This window comes from Alexandromys fortis, unplaced genomic scaffold (assembly GCF_014885135.2).
Source record: "Alexandromys fortis isolate MF-2015 unplaced genomic scaffold, M_Fortis_MF-2015_v1.1 scaffold_55, whole genome shotgun sequence".
NCBI lineage: Eukaryota > Metazoa > Chordata > Mammalia > Rodentia > Cricetidae > Alexandromys > Alexandromys fortis.
This window is the reverse complement of record NW_026067936.1, coordinates 7,258,700-7,285,250: the sequence shown is the minus strand read 5'-3', so window position 1 is coordinate 7,285,250 and position 26,551 is coordinate 7,258,700. Positions and strand designations below refer to the sequence as shown.

At 40.5% G+C, this 26,551-nt stretch overlaps 1 protein-coding gene across 6 annotated transcripts in view; it reads left to right on the top strand.

The window, feature by feature from the left end:
• Positions 1 to 26,551, top strand: part of Nrg1 (neuregulin 1) — a 961,794-nt gene that overhangs the window by 891,192 nt on the left and 44,051 nt on the right. The gene's annotated exons all lie outside the window — the stretch shown is intronic.

Below are 26,551 nucleotides of genomic sequence, written 5' to 3'. Positions count from 1 at the left end.
GGTCCTAACAGAATTTACCTTACATATTTTTGCAGTGGGTAATAATATCTGCAAGGGGTTGCAGGAGGGAGGGAAGTGGGGAGAGAAAAAGACACAGAGAGTTTATGATTCCTTTCTTTTTTTAATGGTTATATTGTCTTGTGCATCTTGAAGCAAGGATATCTTTGGCTTAACTTCCTGGAAACAAATTAATTACTTTATAAAGTTACCCCTGTGTTTTAATTTTATTGCTGTAACTAATTCACAGCCTTTGCATAGCTTATCACTGGTAGGAATCTGTGGCAGTGTGGATGGGGTGCCAGGATATGTCATGATGACGCTTTAATCCTGTTGGATCCCACATCTTGCTTCAGAAGCTGTATTGCCTTCTGTTCTAACCTAGATAGATGAAATAGTGTTCCAGTCTGACTTCTTCTAGATGAGAGGAAGCAGTGAGATGGGGATTTGGTTCTGGGCTCCATCGGAGACTTTAAGACTGTCATAGGAAAAACAGTTGATATGTCTGTGCTTTTCCTGGCTAAATCATGATACACCTTCAATGTGATGAACTTGGAAATGACTCGAACTAGCTACTCGTGACTGAATTAGATCTCCGAGTTTATTGAATTTAAACTTTAAAAGTAGATTTTATATGTATGGGTGTATGCCTGAGTGGATGCACACTGTGTGTGTGTAAGCACCTGCAGAGACCAGAAGAGGAGGTTGAAGCTCCTGAAACTGGTGTTATACATATTGTGAGCCACCTGATGTGGGGCCTGGGAACCGAAATCTAGGACTCTGGAAAAACATCAGGCATTCTTAAAGGTTGAGCCATCTCTCCAACCCCTTGAATTCAAACTTGAAATGCGGTTGCTTCTTTGTTTTATTTTGCTTTGTTTTGTTTGTTTGTTTTTTCCCAAATGAAATCTTGTTTTGTATTTAAAACAGTTACACCAGATTTCCTACTGGAGAAGAAGTAGCAATCATTAGGGGGACCAAGAACCTAAATCTCGTTTGACCTGGGGGTCTGTGTCTTGATAGCCAGTGAGGCAACCTTAAAGATGTCCCAAATCACTCTGTACCAGGTGACAATGTAGCTCTCCCCTAGTTACACTGGCCCATTGTCCTTGTAAGATCAACATGAGCAGATCCACTGTGAACACAGATCAGCAATGAAGATCCTTGCAAATGAGCTCTCTTCACCCTCATTTCCATGGAAGAGTTGCTGCCCCTGTAATTTCGTAACCCGAGAAAGTAGCCCTGCTCCATTTTCTATAGTCTCTGATGATTCAAGCTCATGGTAGTCCATTAAGTTTCAGGAGACAGGAAAACCCATACTCTCCATCTGTAGATCTGCTGGAAGCTATGCAGTGGGGCCGAATGGAACACAGGAGATAAATGTAACAACCTTTTTTTTTGGAATATCCCTAGAGACCATATGCAGAATAACTTCTTTATCAGGGCCTTAATACTCACAAGAGGCAAAATGAGAAACTTGAGATGATTTTAGTTTTGTTGATTATGCCAGGAATATAGGAGAACATGCTTCAAAAGTACATGGCAACCAGGGCATTTGATTTACCCTGTGTGAGCCGTAAGCTTTTGAAAAGTTCATTTTCAGGTAAGTGAAGAGGTAACATGTAAGTTGTCTTGCTGACTCCACACCTGGTGTAAGGCCCCGTTTCAACTGGTGATGAAATCCCCCAGGGCTATTCCCAATGCTTCAGTTCTCCAGATGACACCAGACACTTAAGGAACATGCAACCCACAATGTGAAAATTATCCAAATAGAGTTTCAACTTCCAAATAGTCTGCAAAGTAGGGTGTGTGTGTGTGTGTGTGTGTGTGTGTTGGGCAATTCTTCCTCCATCAAATAGCATTTTAGAAAAAGGAAGCCTGAAAGTTGTAAGATATTGCAAAAGTCACATAAAGTCAGTTAGGGCGTGGGAATTGTGGGTGTGACAGATCTATAACTTCCTCAATAACTGGGGAGCTGTGTCCAAGTTACAGGGGAGCTTCAGCAGCAGCTTCTTTCGCTTTTATATTAACGCTTGCCTACTTCATGCCTTGATAGTTAATAGAATATATCTATATGGCTATATCTCTATATAGAGAGAGATAGATAGATACAAATACCTATCTATCTCTCTATCTATCTTTCATACAGATCTATATGATAGATAGATGAATAAGTAGATTGATAGAATTCTCCCAAATCCAAAATATGGCATCAACTTTATCACACTGTAATCCTCTAATCTTGGCAGTGGGCTTTATTTTATAGCTACTTCATGCATAGGAATGCCATAGTCCAGAACAAAGAAATCAACCTATGAGGTCTGCTCCTTTTCTTCCTCTGTCATTTCTGTAACTTAATTATCTCCCCCAAAGCTCAGTTCTAATATATATAACATTCTAAGTATATTCCCAATACAGTCTTTTTTCCCCTTGTTTTCTTAGGACAGGGTCAAAACGACATACTTGCATAGATACAGCATCAGAATTTAGCACCTTTGACTGCTGGCAGCAGACACGAAGATTTATTCTGTAGTGCTGTGCACTGACTTATTGGATTCAAGCCAGTTGCCTAATGGATCAGGAGTGAATCTGTTTCCTTTGGCCTCCCAGCCAAAGCCATTTGTCCAGCAGCACCAGTTTCTGTCAGGGAGGGTCATTGCCTGGCATCGTCTTGAGACACACAGTCTACACAGACTGCCTTGCATGCATTGCAAGTGGGAATTCGCCATGGAACACATACCTAGTAAGCTGGAATCCTCTCAAAGAAGGAAAAATGGTAGAATAGATACTTCCTGGGATAATATTTAGTTAATCTGTAGTCAAAAGTGGGGCAGGAAACAAACATGTTTATATATTATATTAAATTCATATTGTATACACCAGCCCAGCTGATCATGTTAAACACTAGGCAAATAATGAATGGAGGATATGTGTGTGTGTGTGTGTGTGTGTGTGTGTGTGTGTGTAAGGATCTAAGTGGCATGTATCAGTGCACCTGAAGTCACAGCCCTGTGTAGGAGCATCTATGCAGCTCTTTTGAAAGAAGTCTGCCCAGTACATAGTATCAGTCAGCCTAGAAGGTAAGAAAATAGTAATTTTTCTGTAGTGCCTCCTGCAGGATTGCTGTACTTGAAACCATCCTTCAGGGGTCTCTGCTCCCAACAGGACCATTCCCAATAAGGTAGCTGGGAGGGAGATACACCTTACACATGAGAATTTTAAACAAAAGCAAATCCGCATGGTTCTGGTGGGTAAAAGCTGTGCGTTCTCACAGCTGTCTTGACTGATTGTAGACATCCAGAAAGTCACTTTGCTAGGAAAGATAACAGCATGGGAGAGGGGGGAGGTATTTCTGTTTGTACACACACAATCTTGGAAGAGATAAAAGGCTCATTATGCAAATGTATGGTTGTTTTAATGGCTCTAAAGGCAGCCCAGTTTGTCTGCTCTGCAGGACACTTACTTTAGAGTGTATGCTTTCTGTTTTTAAAAACACAGAGCGGTCCCAAATTGTCCAAGTAGTCCCCAGCATTGGGAGTAAAAGACAAAAGCAGCATGTCCTTCCTTTTTAGTTAATCTTCGTTTCAGAAGTCTAAGAAACTGCAGCATTTTGGTTCCCCTGGGAGAAAAAGTGGTTGACAGGTTTTCTTGGTTTCCTTCTGCATTGTGGCAGAAAAATCAAAAGCTTGCAGACACGGTGGGATTTGGAGATTGGCTCCTGTCATAGGAACATTCTGTGTTCTGTTGTTCTTGTGCTGTATTTGATGAACTTGCAAAGGCAGATACGGTCAGCATGTACTATAGTTTTGAGAATCAGCAGCAGTCTCCTTCCCTCTGGACTCCCTTCTTAGCAAGTGTTTCTGATGTTGCTGGCCCATTGATCCTTGCCTTCCCTTCCTTCCTGTCTAGCCAGCTAAGCAGGGGTTTTGGCTTGGGTTCAGCTCTGCTTTCTTATGAGCACCTTTTAGGTGGAGGAGACCGTGCTCTCTTACTAAGATCCTGAATTCTCTGTCTTCTGTTCTGCCTCTCACCTCTAGCATCTATCCTGTTAAAACTCAACATTTTAAAATGCACGTCCAAAAGTGTACCTAACACTTGTTAATATCAATTGTTATCATAATTTAAAGCCTAAATTGCAGATGTTCACTGTGATACTAAGCCAACTTCTTATGACTTTTTCCCCACAGATGAGTGTTCCAATTTAAATGTGTTTTCTCTTCCAGAGTTTTCTATACATAGCCATTCTGACATTTCAGATTGTGATAATTCCTAATATTTAGTCTCATGAGGTGCTTCAATTTTTGAAAACACTCTTATACTTGTGTTTTCTTTTCTCTGCCTTCATTGTTGTAGGCCGGCTTCTTATTTTCTTTTGAGCATGACTAATGATAATAAAGTCTGAGCTGCCTGTCTCATGTTGCACGGTTTCATTGTCTAAAGCAGCTCTGAAGACCCACACTGACAAGATTTTGAGCCTAAATAAGATTAGGTCATGTCTAAGAGAAACCATCCCATGGATCCAGCAAACTGTGTGGGTGTAAACATGTGTGCGAGAGACAATATATTTCTCCACAGTCTGTGGTACCAATGTTTCTTCAGACAGTGCCTGCTCTCTGTCACAGCAAAATGGAAGCAGCTTTGGATGGGCAGCGTTAGATCATTTTAAAGATCAAGACCTTAAAACCCAGAAATGAAATCCCCTTAGATTAGAGTTAGATTCTCCCTGAGCTAAGACTCATTCTCCCAGCATGCCCCTCACCTAGGGCATCCTCTCTTCATTTTCAGCCATCTTTGAACGGGAATTGGGACAGCGTCTGACAATTAGGAATTTAGAAGCCAGTAATAAGACAAAAGGAAAGGGCCAGTGAAATTTGAACATTGGAGTCAGTCTAGAAATACCAAATAGTGAGCACAAGGCTATTAAACAAGACTATAGAATAACAGGGTGTCTTTATCTCAGTTCTGTTAGGGGAAAAAAAAAAAAACCCAGAAACAGACATAACCACAAAACAATGACACTTCCTAGACCCGGTAAATAGAGAAAGAATGAAACAGTCAGGATTTTGTTGGCAGTAACATGTTCTTTGTAGAATTTAAGAAGTGGGAATTGTGAAACACGCAGCTCAAAATGTTGATACCCACTGTGAAGTTGGCTGGTATATGGAGGGCTGCTCTCTCGGTACTGGTTTTTAGATGATGAAACTCTGCCAAGGGCAGACACACTTTTCATCCTGGGGACGTTCAGTGGCACTTGGTGAAAATTAGGAACTTAGCCATGAGAGTACATGCAGAAGCAAGGTTGTGTGCAACCCCTATTATCGAAATGTAATTCCAAATAAGGGAATTATCAAATGAACTGTAATAGACCCAGAACAGAGCCAAGGAATTTCCAGGGTTTTAATCCAGTGTCTGGATGCTTAAAAAAATCAGACTGGCTAGTCAATGAGAGTGACCACAAAATTAGGTGATTTGGACTCAGAAGAATGCATCCACCTCCCTTCCAGGAGAAGCTGCCAGTTCTCCATCTCTTGTCTTTCTCCACGTTATGTCCCACCCCAGGTGCACGTAAAGATGACTTTCTAGTCTATTTGTGGTTTAAGGAAAGTTTACATATCCTTGATATGTTCCCATCAAAATCAACATTTTAGAGACACAAGAGTGAAAAAAACTGGTGGAGTCTCAGAGTTCTCCCAGAGCGGAATCATAGTGAATGATGTTTTGATCCTCTTCATTCTCAAAGTTTTGTTTTTAATTACCTTGGGGGAGGGGGTTGTTAAGTGGCAGAAATTTACACAGCACTCCTTAATTGAAAACTCTGTCTTTGCTCTCCTCAATTTCCCAGGCTCCTCTGATTTAGGGATAGAATAAGAGCCCTGGATATTAAATAACAGTCCTTCTAAGTAGCCAACAACTTTTGCTTTTTTTTTTCTTTGTGGTCTTGGGATTAAATTTAGAACTTTCAAGATGCTAGGCTCGTTAGCACTGAACTATACACACTTCTTATCTTTAAGATGGGATTTCACTAAGTTGCTCAGACAGGCCTTGAACTTGTTATTCTCTGGCCTCACTGAGTAACAGGTATATGGGTGTGTATCATCAGGCCCGACTAATTCTTTATGCTTTTGCCTACAGCTGTCTTGATTTTTGGCACAAGCTTATTGAAAATGGAAGTAAAGCCTCATGATTCCTTTTCAAGAAACTTTGAATGCTCTATAGTCTGTCTGCCTTGGGGATTCTTTTGTATGTCCAGGTCATGTGCTGAATTGTTGTTGGCTGGATCTAAGTCGTGTAAGCCATAGGACTAGTAGATGCTGCCTACAGTTCAACTCTGTCTACAGAACAAGGTATATCTTACATTAAGCATGAAAACTGTGAAAGCAGGGGCTTCATAACAGTTTACTGAGAAATTCGGAGATGCTATTGTGAGGACGGACTCAAGTCATCCCATTCTGCTGAAGACTCTCTAAGTCAGCCAGAGAAGACATACATCACGAGCTTTGACTTGCTCATCACGGTCATCAGCAGGCAGTCCTTTAGAGATGTGTGGGTAGTTCTGTGAAACTGTATCAAGTTATAAAACTTTTTTGTCTTTATTTTTGCAGTCTGCTGCTCATTCTGGCTTGAGCCGATCAGAGGATTACTTTGTCCCAAGTTATCACCTCTGCATTTTATAGCTCCGCTCTCTTAGTCTGGCAAAGCATTCTTTCCGTGTGATGCTGCTGACCTGTCCTTAGAGTCAGCTGATACAGTCCTCCAGACTAGATGCTTCATGAAGAAGAGAACTCTCCGAAATACAGAGCAAGTGACCTATAGCCAATGTATGCATGCATGTGTAGAGACAGTTAGTGACAGGAACAGAATAGTCAATGCCATAGCAGTCCCAGAGAGACACACTTGCTAAAGCTGATACGGTTTCATTCATCTACACAGTATGATTCTTTTAGTATTTTAGAATGTCAGGATTCTGCTTTAGGCTTACGAAGAATTCGAAAACTACATTTCTGAAAGATGGATGATAACTTTGTATACAATGGAGCAGTCATCTGGTAGGCAGCAATATGCTGAAGAGGTAACAACCATTTCCAATGAGCAAACTCGTAAGGGAAGCACAGAGAATGAAACTAATGTTTTTATATAAGGAACATCTGGCAAAGAGACGGTGTGGGAACAAAACATTGCCAAGCATACATTAGAGATCCCACTGTAGGTAAAGTCAGTGCAACAGAGATATGAGGGCAGACACAATCTTCTAACTGTTAAGGGACTGCTTGCTGTTTACGATGTGCCGCATTTAGCAAGGGCATCGTAAGTACATTCAGCACAATAAGGTATTACTGTAGCAGCTACACCTGTCTTTGATCACAATGAAGGGAAAGCATTTGAGACTACAGATGGTAGGAGCCACCATGAATAAGGGTCACATAAAGGAGAATTGAGATCTTAGGGACAGAGAATGGCAACCCAGAGTCTGCTCCAGGTCTGGTACAGGAAGATAGCTCAAATTCTGCATGCCTATTCCAGGCCACAAAACCAGTGTGTGAGATTTATAATCTGTATAATTTGGGGATCATATATATCATAGATGTGAGATGATCATTCCCCGTAAATTGGCTCGGTTGGATTTTATTTTTAATGTAACAGTAAAGTCTTAAGCCAGGAGTGACTTCTAAAAGCACCAAGTCTCATCCCCATCACCAGAGAGATATCCATAAGGAAATCATTATATACATTCTCCACTCAAAGCTAAAGCAGAAACCTTCTTGGAAGGAATTCCACAGTGGTCTTTACTGATACCTAGAAGCTAAAGCTGACCCATAGATATTCCACTTTTAGGGGTGATGTGCGTTCCCTATATGCTGACTGTGAGTTTGTCTGTACTGCATCTGATTTGAATTTGTCCTGTGTTCAATTAGTTCGGAACTACGTGTGGGCAATTTTGCATGCATAAAACTACCATACAGCTATAACTTTAATTAAGTAATCATTAAAAATGAAACTCCTCTACTTCCTCCTAGTCTGTAGCTGACAGTGATTGAGGGGTTCAATGTGCCTACAGTGGCACAAAAATTGAATCAGTAAATGATTGTAGTTTTCAGGCCCAGATGCTAATTAGTTCAACAGCTTGCCTGGTTTAATGATTGATACAGTTGAGGGGAATGGACTCTTTCCTCAGTAGAGTCAGACCCTTCAATGGAATAGAGACAGTTGTTCAGTTGTGTGATACATCTTTGAACATAGTCAACATAGATGTACTTAAATGTTGGGGCTTGAAGCAAAAGACGAATTACCTCGAAATGTGAAGGAACAGAATTCCCTAGTCTTGCATCTATGTAGAAGGGTCTCATTGGGCTTTGTGATATCACTGAGATTTCTTGCTTTTATTGCCATGGGTTTCCATCTTATGAAAATGGGTTACTCATTTCTGGTTTGTATTTCTCTGTAGTTTTCCCATGTACATTGCTACTGAGGAATATGGGAGGGGATGGGAAGTCTTGAGATGGCTTATCAGATCAAAGAGCTTGCCAAACAAGTCTGTGGACCTGAGTTCTAGTCCCAGAGCCCATGCAAAGGTAGAAGGAAGAGTGCTAACTCCAGAAAGTTGTCTTCTGATGGCCGCCCATGTGCACCTCCCCCCCCCCCTCACACACACACACTCACACTATTTTTTTAATTAAAAGAATATATAGTTTTGGTTATCAAAAGAGCAAAATAAATTTAACCAAATACTGTTATGCATGTACTTACTTGTTCCAAGTTATTTTAAACTTTTAAGTTATTGAATTATAAGAATTACTTAATATAGTAATTCACTACATATTTTAATGTATTCACAAAATTATTCAGACCACGGAAACTTTCCAAATCTAGAACATTTATACAGCCCCCATAACAACTCTCATACCCACTGACAGTCACTTCCCATTTCCTTTCTCCCACACTATTCTAGTTATTTTTGAAGCACGTATCTCATGAGGACTGATTTTTGTGCCGTTAGCTCACACAGAGTAAATGAATTGAAGGCAATCAAATCTACACATATACCTATATATGTGCATATATACATACATAAATTGCTATACATAGTTTATCAGAATGCATTTCTCTTTTTAAGAGAAGCGGTGAATAACAATACTTTAATATGGATTAAGTTGCAAAATAAATTTGGCAATATTATGAGTGAAACTAAGTGAAGGACCAAAGTGAGTGTTCTTACCTAACCCTCAGCAGACATGCCAGAAAAATCTTACCAAGGCAATATAAAATATCAGGTAAAAAAAAAGCAATTATGTTCCCAATAGTGCAAAAAGTATCAGAGTAATTATATATGCAAATATAAGTAGTCCCTAATCAGTGTCCCTGGTAGAAGAGCTGTCAGATTTTACTTATTCAAAAAGTACTTTTTTCACCACACAGATGTTAAATCATTATTCCACTTGCCTTCATTAATGTAATTGTTAGGTGGAGTTAATTCCTCACATTAGCCAAAAGAATTGAGCTAAACTTTATTGCTGTCAAAAGAAGAGCTTGATAAGCTATTTGATAATGTAAATAATGTAAAACACAAAGGGAATATGTAATCTATTAGGCCAGGTTAACATGGGTTTATATAAATGAAAACACGGCACATTTAAGGGTGAGCAATCGCTATGGTAACACAAACCCCTGCATTCTCCTGTTCTCTCTTTTCAACCATCACTCCATGGATCTCACCTGTCATGTTCTAATTTATTTATGTGCTTTCTGAGCTGATTCCATTCCAGAAGGGATCTGAATTCACTGGCTAGAATAAGCTAAGTCCCTTTCTTCCTCTGGAGTTTTAACCCAGGATTCCCTCTGCGGATGTAGATCCAGCCCACCTAACTTTAGATCACCTAGCCCCTTGCTTATTTTAATATCTACTTCCTCAAATCTGTTCCATTCTGCATCCCTTGGGGAAACTTTTCAGCTGAAGTCAGGTACCTGTTAGTGTCATGAATGGGCCCCAGCTTACAAAGTCTCATCCCCAAGAGTGATAAGTTCTGGCTCAATTGGGTAAGCACACGCATGCGCTATGATGTTCATTGTGTAGAAAGATCAGGCATGATATCTCTGTAGAAAAAAAACGTACAGTTGGACTTGTATGAACTTGCACCTCCTTGCCTTTCAAGATTTTTGAGTTACTTTACTTTTCACATGTCATAACTGTGGGCCTCAGTTCATGTCTTTAATTTAGAGCCAAGAATGCCAGGAAGACTGCTTAGTTAGCCATTAGCCACTAGTCACCTGTGAAAAGCTTATTATCATTTTAACACATTAATGACACAGGGGATACTGGGGTACCCAGATATAAGGCAGTACATTAATCAATAATTTTTGAATATTATTCTTTTTGCCTTGCATCTTGAGTGGCTCTGCCTTTTTAAGGGTTTCATATTTTACTAAACTTGTCATTTTTCCACTTATAATATTAAAATCTCTTTGGAAGTAGGTAAACCTGTCCTCTAAAGATGTCCAACTAAATGTGTTCAACTAAAAGATTTTGCTAAACTTGACAGAAATAGAGAAAAATGCAAACTATTGAACAGTTTTTCTTTCCTACCTCATTTGTATGTTTTCTACACTGCATCCTTGTGTGAAGTCCTTACTGCAGTCTAATTGTCTAGTACCTGTTCACTGAGCGAAAGAATGAACAAAATGTAAAGGGTTTTAAGGGCTCATCTGATTTGAAACTCTGCCGTCGACATTTGAAAGTCCATAATGGAAAGTGAATACCAAATCACAAGATCACAAAACAATGATGTTTCCTTGACATTCTAACCCAAAGCAGTAGATCGCTGTGCTAGAAATTTCATTTTTCTGCTCATCAGAACTACTTCTTCTTTATAGCTTTCTCTCCAAATTAGTATCTCATTTTTGACACCTGACTCTCATACAAATTACAAAACCAGAGAAATCTTTAAATTAGTTTTCTTCTGCAGTGTTAAGAGTTCTTTATAATGAGTGCCGGACGAACAAATTCAACTACAAATGGGCATGGAAGCAGAGCATGCTCAGAGTGTTATCATCAAATCTTGGTCAGAAGTTGCCTATACCCTAAACAAATGGCTCCAGGATGGCACACTCATTTGGTTTTCTCTGAGCTGTGGCAAAACGTGTGCTTCTGTGCCAGCAAGCCACGTCCGTGTTCAGATGTGCCTTGGGGCTATACAGAGAATCATAGAGGCCTGAACAGTTAAGCCACTTGCAGCAGCACCACACAGCTGTGTCAGGGCATTGAGTTGGTTGACATCAGCTTTCAGAGTCCAGTCTGTTAATGGTGGTTGTTTACAGGAGCATTTGACCATCAAGGAATGTTATGTGTAAAATTATTTGGCTGGTTTTCTTTTGTTTTATACTTCTTTTAGCTTTACCTTTTCCTCTCTAAGGACAGGTTTTTCAATAACAACAACAGCAATAATAATAATAACAAGCTGGCAAAGAACTTACTAGCAGGAGACAACCCTACATGTATAAATGAATCTAATATTGGTCTACCTGAAATGATTATAGTGGCATTCAGTTATACTTCCCATGGTTTGTTTTATTTATTATTTTTGTGTTTATATTTTTTCTTTATTTTTTTAAGGTTATTTTAGCTCATTGAGACAGGATCTCATTCCTGCTGACTGCTCTTTTAATAGCCCAGTATGTTCTCAGACCTGATGGTCATCCCCCTACTTTAGCTTCCTGAATGCTGGGATTGTTGTACCACCACACACCCATCTCTGTTGTCATGGTATTTATCATGAGCTGAGGCTGTGAGGTGGTATGGAACGATATCTGGATAGTGGAGGCATATCCCCACTTTTCTAGCCTTATTTGCTGGCCTTGCAAAGTTCCAGGCTCATCTTGGACAACGACATGGATGAGGGAACAAATACTGAAAAAAATTACTATTGTTAATTTTTAATAGTAATTTTTTTTCAGTAGTTTCAGTTCTTTCCATCTGTTTGACTTCTTTGGAGAAATGTCCTTCTGATTACTTTCATTTTTTTTCTTTTTTTAATCAACATTTGAATCCTGTGCTTTAATGCCTGGTTGACAACTTACATGCAAAACTACAAAACTGTTCTGATTCTGATTTATTTTCCAATGGGATTGGAAACATCACGGATTACAAGTCAGAAATGAGTAAAAGGATCAAATAAAACCAAGTTCTTATTCCTCGATAACAGGGACTCATCAAACCCAACCCCGTTCTGCACACGAAGATGAACACAGCATGAGAGCCATCTTGGCTCCATATTCTCTATTGTGTTCTCCTCTAAGGACAGGAAAAGACACATGTAGAAAACTGGTTTTTATAGTTGTTATTTCATCATCTGAATATCAGTTGTGTCTTTCAAGACACATTATTACTTAGATGAGAGTAAGAGAATAGCCTTACAAAAAAAATAAATCTTAAGATTTACATTGAAATAGGTGTACTCTACTGTTTTCTCTTTAACCTGTGTGCATTTTTCTTCCTCTAAAATGGTTTCATTCAGAATTGTGAGCTGATAGATATGCCTAACAAAAAGTATTCAAAATACATATTCTTCTGTCCTTTTGGTACATTCATAGGTTAGATAATATAATTTGCTTTCTTCTGTTCAGTCCACTTATAGGGAAGATAGAATGACAATAGAACCCACATCTGTCCTGACCACTGTGCACAATTTACCTGGCTTAACACACACACACACACACACACACACACACACACACACGCACGCACGCACACACACATGCACACACAGGGATGTATGCTACCAAAAGTCTTCCTGCCAACACTGGAAAATTGTTTCAAGTATTTGGAATAAAATCACCCACACCACTTAGTTTAGCCTCTGATCTTTAGCAGAGGCCATCGTAAGACCAACTGTGGCTGAGTAGCTACTGTTTTTGTGAAGGAATGCTACAGCATGTTCAATTTTCACAACAGCGATGGCTTCCCCAGGCCATGCTGTGCCTGTGCACTAGGGCCTCCCGCAGAAGGAGGGCCTTGCTGTCGCCATCCCTTCCGTCGTCTTTGCCCTTTGGCTCAGATTGCAGTGCATTGATTAATTTTCAATCCCGTCAGCAAGAAATGAAATCTGCTGAGCAAGCACCTATAAACTAATGGCGCTTTGTAGAAGAGAGCTGTGGCCTTTCAGTAACAAAGACTGATACTGAGGAAATGAGTTAATTTAACAAATTGCCGGTCGCCCAGCAGACATCTGAGCAGAGAAGTGATATATGCAAGGTGTACTAACGACACTGTTTTCTTCATTTCTTCCTTCTCTAGCCTTCGTCTTTCAATCCCCCCTAGGGAGACAGTAAAAAAAAAAAAAATGGGAAGGGCAACTTGGTGAAATTTCATAGTGATTTGTTCAGCTGAATTAACTGAATTTACACTTGAATCATTAAAATGATCACTTTTATCTTTTCTTGGAGGTTGTTTATAACCTGGGTATCTTTTGTCCATGGGGCAAGGAGGCTGTGAGGCTGGAGGTGCCAGCCTCTACGTTGGCTTTGGAGAAGGTACCGTAAACAGACCAGAAAGTTAATCTGCCCGTGACTTAAACTTTAAAAAGAGTAACCATGGATTTCATTGTATGATATCAGGAATGTAAACAAACTAATGCCAAATCTGTGCTAAAAAGCGAGTTCTTGTTTCTCAAAGACCGAGTCGGTTTATAATTTGCAAAATAATATATTCATCTTGCCTATATTTTCGTGTAACAAATCACACTATTCCATGGGTTATTTTACCCATTGTCGGGAATTTAATAGAGCATGCCGAACCATTTCTCAGTTGGAAGACGTCACTACTGCACAGTGTAGTTAGTCCTAGCACAAGCAAGCTCATAGGCGCCATTTGCCAGCAGATTTGATTGGTCCTCATACATTTAGTGAGCCCCACCCCCTTCATCTGCTGATGGCTAATAAAAGCTATACCACGTCTCATCAATGGAATTAGTAATCTGTGGAGACTGAGATGCCTTAATGCCTGTCACTCTAGATCGATGATTGCCGGGATGTGCCCTTTTTAGGGGCACTGAAAGTGACTTAACAAAATTTAGACTTGTTTCTGTTATTGGGTATGTTTATCAGATTCTGACACCAAAAGAAGTCCATTGGTAACCATTTAAATTAAAAATAAGATTAATGAAATGTATATTTTTAGTAGCAGCAATAAGCATGATGACCACATATTTTAAGTAACTTCTGTTGTGCTTAACAACCACAAAAAATATGATTGAATAAAATGAGATGTGTGGAAGGAGAAAATCAATATAGAATATTACTTTTCAAAGGAGGACCAGCTCCTTATTTTCTACCCAGTTGGAACCAGTTATTAGAGTTAGATCCTTGAAATTAATATCCAGTGTAAATACTCCATGATCTGTAACCATCCTTGAAAATGGAAATTGTTGAGCTTGATCTAAACTGCTATGGCTGATATTAAGTTTAAATCAGAACAATAGAGCATCAGATTTAGAAGCAACTCAGAGCTGCTCGGAGTTCAGCTCTTTCTCCAGGGCTCTGAAGAACCCTTCCCACCTTGTCAGTCTGTCTGTGGCTGGCTCTAGAAATAATTTTGAATATTCGGTAGACTATTAGCATTCTGATAGTTTGCTTAGTTGGACCCAGTTTTGACCTGTTACAGATATAAACCATGTTTGACTTAGATCTAGCCAAAGACTATCCTATCCCCATGTCTATCGGCGTCTCCACCCTAATCTGTATTTCTCATAGAGTAAAACTGAGGCTTTGTCAGGCAGATCTCTCCCCTCTAACTTAGCTCTGCTTGGCAGTGTCCTTCCTATCTCTTTTCTGTCTGCAGACTGTCCTGTGGGGCCCAGCCAGTGGGCCGAATGGGGCTAGTCTAAAGGGCAGATGATCCCAGAGGTGAAGAATCGCGTGTCTTTCTTCCCGCCTGAGCGTTTATGCGGCTCTGCTGAAAACCCCACCAGTCTGTGGTGGCCTTCTGCTGCATATTCTCCTTGATTGGGGAGACTCTGAGTGCTTCTGTCTCTTTAATGGACAAATCCCTGCAGGAAAAGAGGATTGTTGAAAACGGGACCATAAAAATTTGTACAGAGACTTCGCCTGGACCCCTCCAGGCACAAAGTTAGCCCTTGCTGATAGTAGTATTGAATTCTCGGTTATTACTGCATTTTCACCTGGACCCCAGACTATGGAAAGACAGAAAGAGAAGCTATATGTGAGGAGAGGGGGTGTCTTTGTTTGCTTGAAGTGACTTATTTAATTTAAAAGCTTCCTCTAACCTAGACAGTTCAATCACAACAGAAATAGAGTGGAAATCCCTGAAGTACAGCAGCAGTGGAATAGGGATTTCTAATCTTTCTGCCAATTTGATAAAGCCAGTTGGAGAACTGATGATGGAAAAATAGAGCCCTGCGGTTGTTTTCAAGATCCTCTCTGTGTGTGTGTGTGTGTGTGTGTGTGTGTGTGTGTGTGCACTCACGCACACAAGCCCGCCCATGCATGCATGTGTGAGATTAACCCATCTTTAGCAAAGGATTGGCTAATGTTAGCATGTCTCAGATATTGCAAGGGGCAAATTCACACACCAAAAGATAGCATCATTGTATGAAATCCACATAACAGTCATAAACCTTTGATCGTCTTACCCCATCATCAACTCAGATCAATTGGAAGCAAAGATTTAGTATTTATTGAACCGCTATAGGCATCCAAACCTTGGCAATCTACTGTCAAGTAGGGCAAGTAACTCTGTGAATCGTGGGTGGGTGTGTGGGTGTGTATTGTGTGTTTCTGTGTTTTGCTGGTCATTTAGCCCAGGAGCCTGTACATGCCACATCAATAGCTGTTTCACTGAACAACCCCCTCAGCCCCAGCTTGGAAGTTTTCACCCAGAAAAGGAATTACACTTGTCTTCCCAGAGAATGAAGCCACTGTTTCTGGCAGGTTGTCTTTAAGCACTTATGATTTGGCATCATTGATTATAAAGCAGCAGAAGTCTCATCCCTGGTGTCACCTGCAGTTCCAGGAGGCTGGATGGGAGGGCCAGCACCGAGGAGTTCCTTTCCAAAGCTGTAGCTTGCTATGATATGAAACCAATGCATTTACAAATAGACCAGAAGTATAGGCATAGATATATTTGAATGTTTTATATCTTCTCTCTTATTTAGCTTGTCACTGGCTAAATGGGATCTGATTAGGTGTCTGTACTGGCCAGTATGAAAACATCTACAGCTTCTCATTCTATTTACAGCAGGGTGATGTGCTACTCAGCAAGGGACAGAATAGTTTCTTGATGTAATTGGGGACAGTGGTCTGTGCATATAGTAGCCGCATGGTTTATTTGCTTCCTAGCTAAAACTTAAGAACTTCAAAATGTTACCCCAAGATATTTTATGCTGTTTGTGGCTATCGTGAAAGGTGATGCTTCTCTGATTTCCGTCTCTGCTTCCATATCCTTTGTGTATAGGAGGGCGATTGATTTTTTTGGAGTTGATCTTGTATCCTGCCACATTACTAAAGGTGTTTATCAGCTGTAGGAGTTCTTTGGTGGAGTTTTTGGGGTCGCTTATGTATACTATCATATCATCTGCAAATAACGAAAGTTTAACTTCTTCCTTTCCAATTCAAATCCCCTTGATCCCCTTATGTTGTCTTATTGCTATATTGCTAAAACTTCAAACACTATATTGAAGAGGTATGGGAGGAGGCGGGAATTTCTTTTTTTTTTTCAATAAAAAAGTGTTTTTAATATAAAAAGAAAGAATCTGTGTACTTCTCACCCGTCCCCTAGTTTCTGAGGTCATAGTCATGAAGTATGTGGGTGTCGTTTTTAGGCTAGAAGGGCATCAATTAGGAAATTATTTTTTCATGGCCATGGGCAATCTGTAAAACCTACAAACATAGGGCATCCGTTCTATTAAGTTTGTAAGGCTTAAATCACTCTTCTTGTCCTCAATACAAAGACTGAATGAAGCTCTCATTTTCTAACTCACAGTGTCATAGTCTGCTGATGACATTAGGTATTCTTAACCTCTTTCTATGGTCGCTAAACCATCTTGAGAACCAGAGTAGCTATAAGTCACCTGTAGAGGAATGGTCACTGATAGCCCAGTGTTGCTATCAACTGCTGCTTTATTTACATATGTAAATGAAGATTTAGCTTCCCCCAAATATAGAAAATATTTGGTCCTCAAATTAAAGTACTCCCATTAGGGGGGAAATAACCCTCAAATACCTAACTAGTTTCTTGGAAGGGGCAGGGACTTTGTCATCAGAGATGTGGGTTTGCGTTTTGGCTCTGCCCTTTTCTGTCTGTAGGAATTTGGCAAACACCGTCATGTCTCTGAAATGCTGTTTTCTTTCTGATTAGTGGGGGAAATAATACAGAGCTTTTGGTTATTGTGAGAACACCGTGAGCTCATGCTGAAATTGCTCAATAAATGTGATTTCCTTTCTTCTGCTGTCAGTACTCAGAGAGGATGGGAATCAGGTCTTTAGTGTGGTAAGTGGGGTTTTCTTCCATGTTGCTGGTACCCTGCTAGGAAGCTCCTAACCCTGACTGCATGGACGGTGGGCTACTGGATAGCTCACACTGGAGGTTTATGATGCCCTTCAGTGGCACTAACTGTAGTATGACCCAGGGCAACGCTTGACACATTTTCTATAAAGTAATTTAAGTTACCGCCTTTTGTTTTTATTACGGAGAGAAAATATGAGACTGTTGGCCAGGATGAAGTTTCCATTTTTTTTTTTTCCTTTTTGCCTTCAAAGCTTTTCTCAAGGACATTAAACACTCTTCTTAATTACTTTCTATTGATTTTTTTTGACATTTCTGTTCAAAATTGACTGCTTATTTTTAGGAAACAAAAGGATGCTAAGCTAAAATGGTACATTTGGAAGTACAGAGTTCAATAATATAGTCATGTTTCTTACGGGCAGTTGTGGCTTAAAAGACATCATATAAAGGTTCTGCTGCATGTCTCCAGTCTCTTCTCTTACTTCATAAATAACATTTCCGTCCTAGCCTTAGCTAATTGTGAATAATTTTATGACTTCACAGTGGTCCACTTTAGGGGAAGACACTATTTATCATACTCATTTGAATAAAAAATTAGTTTTTACTCAGTATCTACTGAATAGAGATTAGAGATAAGAATTAGGCACTTTAACTCTGTTTTACATATTCTTTCCCCAATTTTGTGGTCTTTCGCTATGATTCACGCTCTGTTTTAAAGGGTTAGCTTGCAGAGAAGTCTGATTAGATGATGCTTCCTTGTGACCTAACTAAAAGAAAGATGACTTACATCAGGTCTGGGGACAGCCAGGTGTTCATCTGTTCATTTGTTTGGTTTTTGTAGGAATTGTTCATTTAAATTGACACGGAAGTCAAAACTTAACTCTTGTTTGAGAGGATTACCCACTTGAAGCTTGGTGGTGCAAGTCTCAAATCTCAGCTCGAGGGTCGGGGAAGAAGGAGGCAGACAGATGTCTATGATTTTCAGGCTAGTCAGGGATGCTTCGTGAGACCCTTTCTCGACAACAGGCAATAATACAAAATTATTACTAATTTTAAAAAGCTGCTGTGAAGCTAAAGAATATTATCTAGCTAACAAAAAGAGCCTGCCTACCTCCAAATAGCCCTGAAAATAAATTGCCATTTCTATAACTTAGCTGCCTGGATTACAGAATCCTTTGCCCTTTTCTCCTTCAGCTTCTGGTGCATATCATCAGCTTTTGGAGGAGCTACTACTATTAATTTTACATGGAGGTCAGTCAGCTCTTATGCAAATATTAAATATTGCACAGGCATCGTAACTAAATTTAGCACACCACTTGCTACAGTTCCTGCTGTCCCGAGTCCCCCCACTGCCTATAGCTCAGCATATTTATATTTGTCTGTATACCCACAAGTATGTGCATTGCTGTAGCTATGGATTTGTAGAGAAGTAATAGGGGGAGTATTTTTTCTACCCTTGAAATGGTCGCTAAATGAAAATTGAATTTTCTTAAAAGCGGTTTTAAAAGGAAGATGAGGATAATTTGATTGGAGGCTGAAGAGAATCCATTACAACATTCCAGCCAGTTGGTCACTTTCCTAATTTACACTCAGTTCTTCAGGATCAGTTAAAGAAAGCTTAGCAGAAAACATAGCAGCTATTCTATTCTGAAAGAGCCGAGCACTAGGTAATGGGACCCGAGCTGTTGCTCATAGTTAAGACTAAAATAGCATGGATTTGACTAACATTCGCCTCCTGCTTTCTACTCCGAATGTGAAACCGAGAGTAATATACTTTATGTCTCATTCTCTGAAAATATGGTTTGCAGACAAAGGGAATGTTGAGTATCACTGGATGGAAGGTGGAAGAATATGATCTCCATAAACATGGAAAAAAGGGCTACACTTCTTGTTTTGCTTGCTTGTTTTTACTACAAGGTCACAGATGTAGTTATGAAATAACTATCCCGAGCCAGAATGCATTAATGGATACGTTATGAGCCTTGGCATCCATCGTCTTGGATGGAATTCATCTTTTGTTGTTGTTTGTTTGTTTCTACTTTTTTTGTTTTATTTGAGATGAGACCCCACTCTGGAGTACAAGCTGGCCTTGGACACACTCTATAGGACAGTCTGGCCTCAAACTTAAAAACATGTTACCCCTGCCTCCTGTGGGCTGGGATTCCATTGCATACCATCATATCCTGCTGAGCTTCCTCTTTTTTCCATTCTTTCTTTCTTTTTTCTTTTTTTTTTTTATGCCGAGAACAGGCAAAATAGCATCTAAGCTCCTTCAGCCTCCATTTCTTCACCTGTGAAAAATCAGGGAACATTCTTTATTGTGTGGTTTACTGTGAGGATCTGTTATTCAGAATGCTACGCAACCTGGCACAGAACAGTTATTAACGAGTCTCAGTTCTTGTCTCGGCGAAGAATGTTCGTGTCATTACTGCACATCTGCAGTTCATTTGCATGTCTCTTCTACTTCTAGCAGGGAGTTGGGGGGACCAGGAAGAGAGCTAGAGCTGCACCTCCACAGTTTACAGCTGGCATTATCCCCTGGGGTGAGCAGGCAGGGTGCCTGGAGGAAGCACTTGTCACAGCATAAAGTTAAACTCCAGTGCAGGGCTCTAAAGTGTTTGCGCTATAGAAAGGAAAACGAGATGGTCTAGAGTGCTCAGTCACCAAGTACCAGGTCCCTCTTCACTGCTAACTTCCTGTCTCCTGCCCTTGATCTTGCTACAAGATTACCTTAGCGCTAGAACACGGCAAATCACATGCCCACCAAAAAAAAACATGGAACTCGTGAGCATATTTAAAGTGCTTTTACTTGCCTCAGAAGATAGTTTACAGTCACTGCTCTCCTAGAAATGAGACTATTAGGGTTGAATCTACCTATTTTTTATGTTATACGAGAGGACAAAGGGAGAATTTGGAGTCACCAGAAAGATAGCCGAACATGGACTGCTTCCCTCGAGTTGGGATGTCAGGGGACATCATGTACTACCATGAAAAGTGAGCCTTCTGTGCACTGGCTTTTTCCTCCCTAGCCTCCTCGGGAGCCCATGCTGACTCTGATTGCCAAGACCTGGCAGCGTATTTTCTGGACCTCATTTGTAGCAGGGGAAGGCATGAAGACATCTCTCTGGTACTCACGCTTCTGGAGCAGGAGAGTGTCTGTCACAGGGTGTGGTGACAACCAGTCCCAGTCTACTGCGACCTTCCTTCACTGGGGAAGTAATTGCCATTGTGGATGCCATCCTTGGTGGGGATTGCAACCAGACTGATAGCAGCCTTTGACAGAGTGGCAACCAGGACTGTCAGTCACCTTACTCTCTTTAGCAAAACACCCTGGAAGTAGGGAGTGAGTGGACAATGAACAGAACTGAGCACGCCTTTTTCCCCTTTTGGTAGCAACTGTGCCAGTTAAATCAGTATTTGAATATTTATTAATAATCGTCTCTTTTCATAAATTATGCCTGGTGAATTACAAAGTCTGCATGTAAATTCTTTCCTTGAGTTAACAAAGGGCTATGTCAACCTTATAAGGCGGTTGTTTGTCCCCAGATGTCAGCCATGTTGTTCTCACCTCACTGTGTCATCAAGATAGCTGAGCATTGAGTGCGTCCTTTTGCTACTTGATTCATCAAACATTCCTGGCCTGCCAGGGTAGCCATGGTTAAGTCCTCAGTGTATTAACTCACGGTAGCAGCAGATTTCTTCTGTCTGGACCTCTGCTCTCGTGGCTCTGTGATCTAAGCACAGTTGGAACTTTGTTCTGACCTCATGCAATGTCTAGTCGCAGTTTCTTGTTAAATAGAAAATTTTATTGGCTTGGACATATCCCTTATCTTTTGCAATTAGATCATTCGTGACTTCTTTCTCAGGGTCACTAGAATGGTTGCCATTGTTGTCTAGAACTAGTCTCACTAGGCAGAGGCCACAGGATTCAATTCCTGCTCCAACATGTAGACTTCTGCATATCCTCAAGCTTACCTATCTCTAGACTGATTCAGCCATTCAGATCACATTGCTGGTTCCGTGGGTGAAATTTCACCAGGCATTTCCAACTCTGTGTGGCCCTTGCCGGTATGCTGCCCTTCAGTATGGAAGTTTCAACCTGATATTAAGACTCGAAACTATAACTGTCCACAAATGGTAGCAGCCCCCAGTCTGGCAGCCCTCTGCAGGCTGTGTATTCTCTCCACAGACAGGGACAAGCTAAAGGAAATAGCTACTTATGGGTATCAAAAGCTCTTCGTATTATAGCATCACTCCGCTGTGTATGCCCAGCGTTAGAACTGTAGAAGCTGACAGTCTGCATTGCCCTACACAGTCTGACTTGGACTTGATGTTCGCTGTCTGCATGTTAAGAAGTGCCAGCGGTTCACACAGCCACCATCCCCACCGCTCTCACGTGTCTCCGCCATTGCTCGCAGCAGAGTAATTCTGGTTTTTTTTTTTCCCCTCTCTTATTCATAAGAAAATTTTAAAATGTGCTCGACCACATGCTCTGTAGGAGTTTCTGTGGGCATGCCAAATAAACTACTTAGGTTTCTATGGCTGAAAATTTTTTGGATGTATGATGAATTCATATCAATTGACTAGAAGTAAACAAGTCCAGAAAACAAAACTTGGAAGTTCCTGGGATGTCCTAGTGTTTTTCTGCCTGTAAAGAAGATAAAATTGTTTTAGAATGATGAGACACAGTTAAGAATAAGGTGGCTTACATCTTTATTCCCCAAAGAATACATCAGTGCCTGTCATTTTTTCTACAAAAAAAAATAAAATAAAAAATCAAGTTTTCAGACAGAGTTACAAACTAATTTGAGTTTTTAAGGGGAAGCCATATTCAGGCAAGTATACACACACACACACACACACACACACACTCATAATAAAGACCTCTAACAAGTGGTGAATTGGTTTCCCCAAACCTGAGCTACAAGCCCAAGCTACAATTACAAGCTACACTTGATAGAGTCTGATGACCTGGTCTAATGGAAAGCAGTCTGACAGAAACAGAAAAGATGGCTGTGAATTCTCTTACCTCCTGTCTAGTCATGTGGGTGTTCTCTAATCTCACTAACTCTCTGTGGCCTTTGGAGAAGAGCGGATGAACTTCTCTGAGTTGCTCAGACTTTGAGAAGCAATCAGTCATGGAATGTGTGCAACATTAGTCTTTAACTTACCAGGTAATGGGTCTCCTGCCTACGACAGAAGTCTGTAAGAGACAACCACTTCCTTTTGGTTGAACATCCAACATCAAAGATGTGTGAAATGAAGAAAAATCTCCAGCTCTTTTTAACAAGGTTCTTTGATTTTCTTTTTCTAGAAGTAAATATTCTTTCTTTCTTGTTTCTCTTTTTTATTTCTTTCTTTGAGACAGGGTTTTTCTGTGCAGCCTCGGCTGTCCTGGAACTCGCTCTGTAGACCAGGCTATCCTGGAACTCAGAGATCCACCCACTGCTGCCTACCAGGTGCTGTGGGCCACCTGCCCCTCCCCCAGTGAAATTAAAGATTCTTGTTGGTGATGCCACATAGAAATCAGAATAGTGTCAGGTCTAATTTCCTATTGCCAATCTTATTTTCCTGGGAAGCTTTCTTTTCTGATTAGAAATATCACCGGAGTGTGCCAGTAGTCTGTGCCTTTCCTTGGAAGGCTTCACAGGATAAATTGTCGCAAGCCCCCTTGTTATGATGGTCACTGGATACTGTGGTGTGCGACAGTCCTCCAACTGCACATCCTCCCACCCCCACCCCAGGTATGATACTGAACATACCAGGTTTGGCCAGGCCTATGCGAGCTGAACAAGAAATGCAGATTCTACTCCATGTATTACTTATTGTTACTGCAAAGTCATTTACAACGCTTTTTGGAAAAATTGGCCAATTTAGAGTGAACACCCTCGACTTTTCTAAAACGGTTCAGGAGCTACGGAACGAACTGGGAAGGGAACAGCCCATGGTTTGTGCTGACTGCTTTGGATTCAGGTGGACTTGTAGATCATGCTTGCCTTAGGATGCTGGACAGTCATGATCTCTGCTCAGCATTTCTCTCCTGGCCAGTGTTAGGGCATGAAGCCCTTTAGAAATGAACAGGAAGAATGAAGGTCTTTCTGTCTACCCTTCGTAGATATGCTTCGTAGGATGCTTTACATCTTATTTAGATAGTGATCGGCCCTTCTCTTGTAAACACATTTATAACAGTTTCTGGGAGCTAGTTTCCAAATGGGGCTCACACACTGTGATTGGCTGATGCTACTTGACTCATACGTGCTTAGTATTGGATTTTTTTTTCTTCTTTCATTCTTTGCCTATAGCTTTGGCTTTTCTATTCCTACCCCCTTGAATCTCTTCAGAAACTCAGGTCGTCCATGCTGCAGAGTTCAGTGCTATGGGGTTTTCATACCCAGTCATGGTATGTTTGAGTATATTCCTTAGATCCAACGCCTTTCCTGTACATTTTTATCTGCATGCAAATATCTGACCAAATTAAGATAAAATTTGGAGGAGAGGGGTGCTTGACAGTTTTACAGAAATTGATTTTATTCATTAAATGCTGGTTCCGTATCTATTAAAATGACTACAATGCTTTCAGTTTTTGATATGCCATGATCTTTGTTTAAATGTGCTGAATATAGAGATGAACCAACCTCCTGGTTTCTCTCTTTTGACCCTTTGTCTGCTTTTGTTTCCAAACACGTTGAGAGGATGAATAAATGAACCGATGCCACTAAATGTTGAAGGTTAATTCCAGCGCAGGTTGACTAACTGAATCCGTGATCATTGTTGTGAGTTCACTTGTTTTGTTTAGATTTGTTCTGTTGCTGCTAAGATTTTTGGCTAGCCTGGACAATGCAGGGTAATATTCCCTTACCCTGGCACGACCTTCTTTCAACCAAAATGATTATGGTCGAAAATGCAGAGTAAAGAATGTGTCCCTTCATCATTTGGTACGCTGAGATCTAGATCTAGATCAGTCAGTCCCAGATGGGCTGCTGATATTTGCTTTGTAGCCAGTTGGTCTACAACTGTTCTCCTTTAGCATATATACTCATGGAAAAAGAATCAAGGGACAGCCTGGACTTGGAAGTATGTGAAGCTTATGCTCATAAAATCTCAGTGGCTTCTTGAAAATATTTAGCAGAACCATGTTTCTGAAACTGGCTTCCTAACTAAAAGATTAAAAAAAAAGCAAAGAAACCCAAAAACTATTGACTTTGCAACGAAAGTGTGCCTTTCCTATTGCCATTCCTCCCAGCCAGTCACCCAAAGATGCTCTCTGTTTATTTGGAAAAGCTGTGACATCCTCTGAGACATTTGTGTCACCGTGATATTGTTGTCTGAGTTGTAGAATAGCGTGATTAGACTGTGTTGTGAATAAAATGTGCTGTCAGGGACAAAAGGCAACTTGTATATTTGAAAAATAACCTTGTAGACAGTCTTATTTTCCTAAGGATAACACTGTCTAATAACACCACGTGACTTCTTTAGCAACTGCGGGGAGCTTAGAATGAGCTTTCTCTTGAGCTACAGATGACCTTGATCTTCCATGCATATATATATATAAATTTTTAGGAAGAGAAACACCCAAAGGTTACTTCTCATTCTGTTGGAAAGGAAGAAATATTACTAGGGGCTTCTCAGGGATCGAAAAGGGAGACTAGTATCTAAAAACTGTTTTTCATGCCCTCTTCATCCCTAAAGTAGGTTCACTGAAACAAAACAAACTGTTCCTCATATATTTGTGTGACCTTGGGAAACCTGCCTCGGTGTACATTTGTGAATTCTTAGCTAGGATATTTTGTTAAAGACTGCAGAACCATCTATTCTTTTGAGATGACTTTTATTCTCTTTTAAAATACAGGATGCTATAAAATATACTAAGGTCCTTTCTGGTCCCTTCCGTTATACATAAGTTTAAATGGTACCCAAACACACATTCAGCAGTTAAGCTAGTTAATCTCCATTGGATTTTTTTATGTCAACTTGTTCTTTAGATAAATTGCCACCTTGTAGGGTGTCTGCAAACTTTTAAATTTCCCAAGTTTAACTAAATAAGCCTGGAGTCCATGCAATGAGTTAACCTAGTCTGCTATTGAAACTTGGGGTTTCATTTTGCATGGTGCCATGAAGTTTTCTTTTCTAGCCCTGTTGTCCTTCCTCCTCTTTCCTTGTTCTCCTCTCCCCCTCTCCTCCCTTCCCCTCTCCTCCTCTGTTCTCCTACTGTATCTTCTTTCTTCTCCTGTGTTGTTTGTTTTGTGTTTTTCTGGTCTGGGGTTGGAGTCCAGGGCTTTGCGCATTCTAGACAAGGGCTGTATCAGGGAATAATGCTTACTTCTCTGCTCTCTTGTGGCTTCTTTAGCAAAGTTCAATGAAGGAGCAGCCATAGACATGATCAACATAAGAGCAAGCGAGTCATAACCTATCTGTTTTGTGCATACAGTCTTACATTCTTTGAATGTTTTTAGCTATAGCAACTTTAGTTACAACTATTACTTGTGTATCATAATACTTGCCAGGAAAGGTTATTTTTCAGATATAAAAATTGCCATGTTCCCCCTGACAGTACATTTTATCCCTAAAACTTCTTAGACAATGTCTCAGTGACAAAGATGTCTTGGAGGATGTCACAGCTTTTCCAAATAATGGAGAGTATCTTTGGGTAACTGGCTGAATTACGAGAGCAAAGCTACAGTCTCTTTGCAAAGCCAAGAAATAGTCTCTTCTTAGGGAGCCAGACCAATCCTACCCAGCACCACTTTGTTTAAGCTGGGATTCCCAGGAGCTGGGTGTTCCTTTCGGGTGCATTATGACCTCTGCAGATCTCCCAGATCCAAAAGAGATTGTCTCTTTATCTCCCAAGCCAGTTTTCTCCTTTTGCAAGTACTTATATGCTATTCAGCAAAGGATTGAATTACTATGCAGGTAAAGAAAAAATTGCACACCCAGAATGACAGTGCTTCTGTGGTTCCAGGGTGGCTCGGACTCTTCCTGTGGGGAGCTAATGCTTCTTCTCACTGTGCCCTTACTGGGCAGAGAAGCCATGTGGGCAGGGCAGCG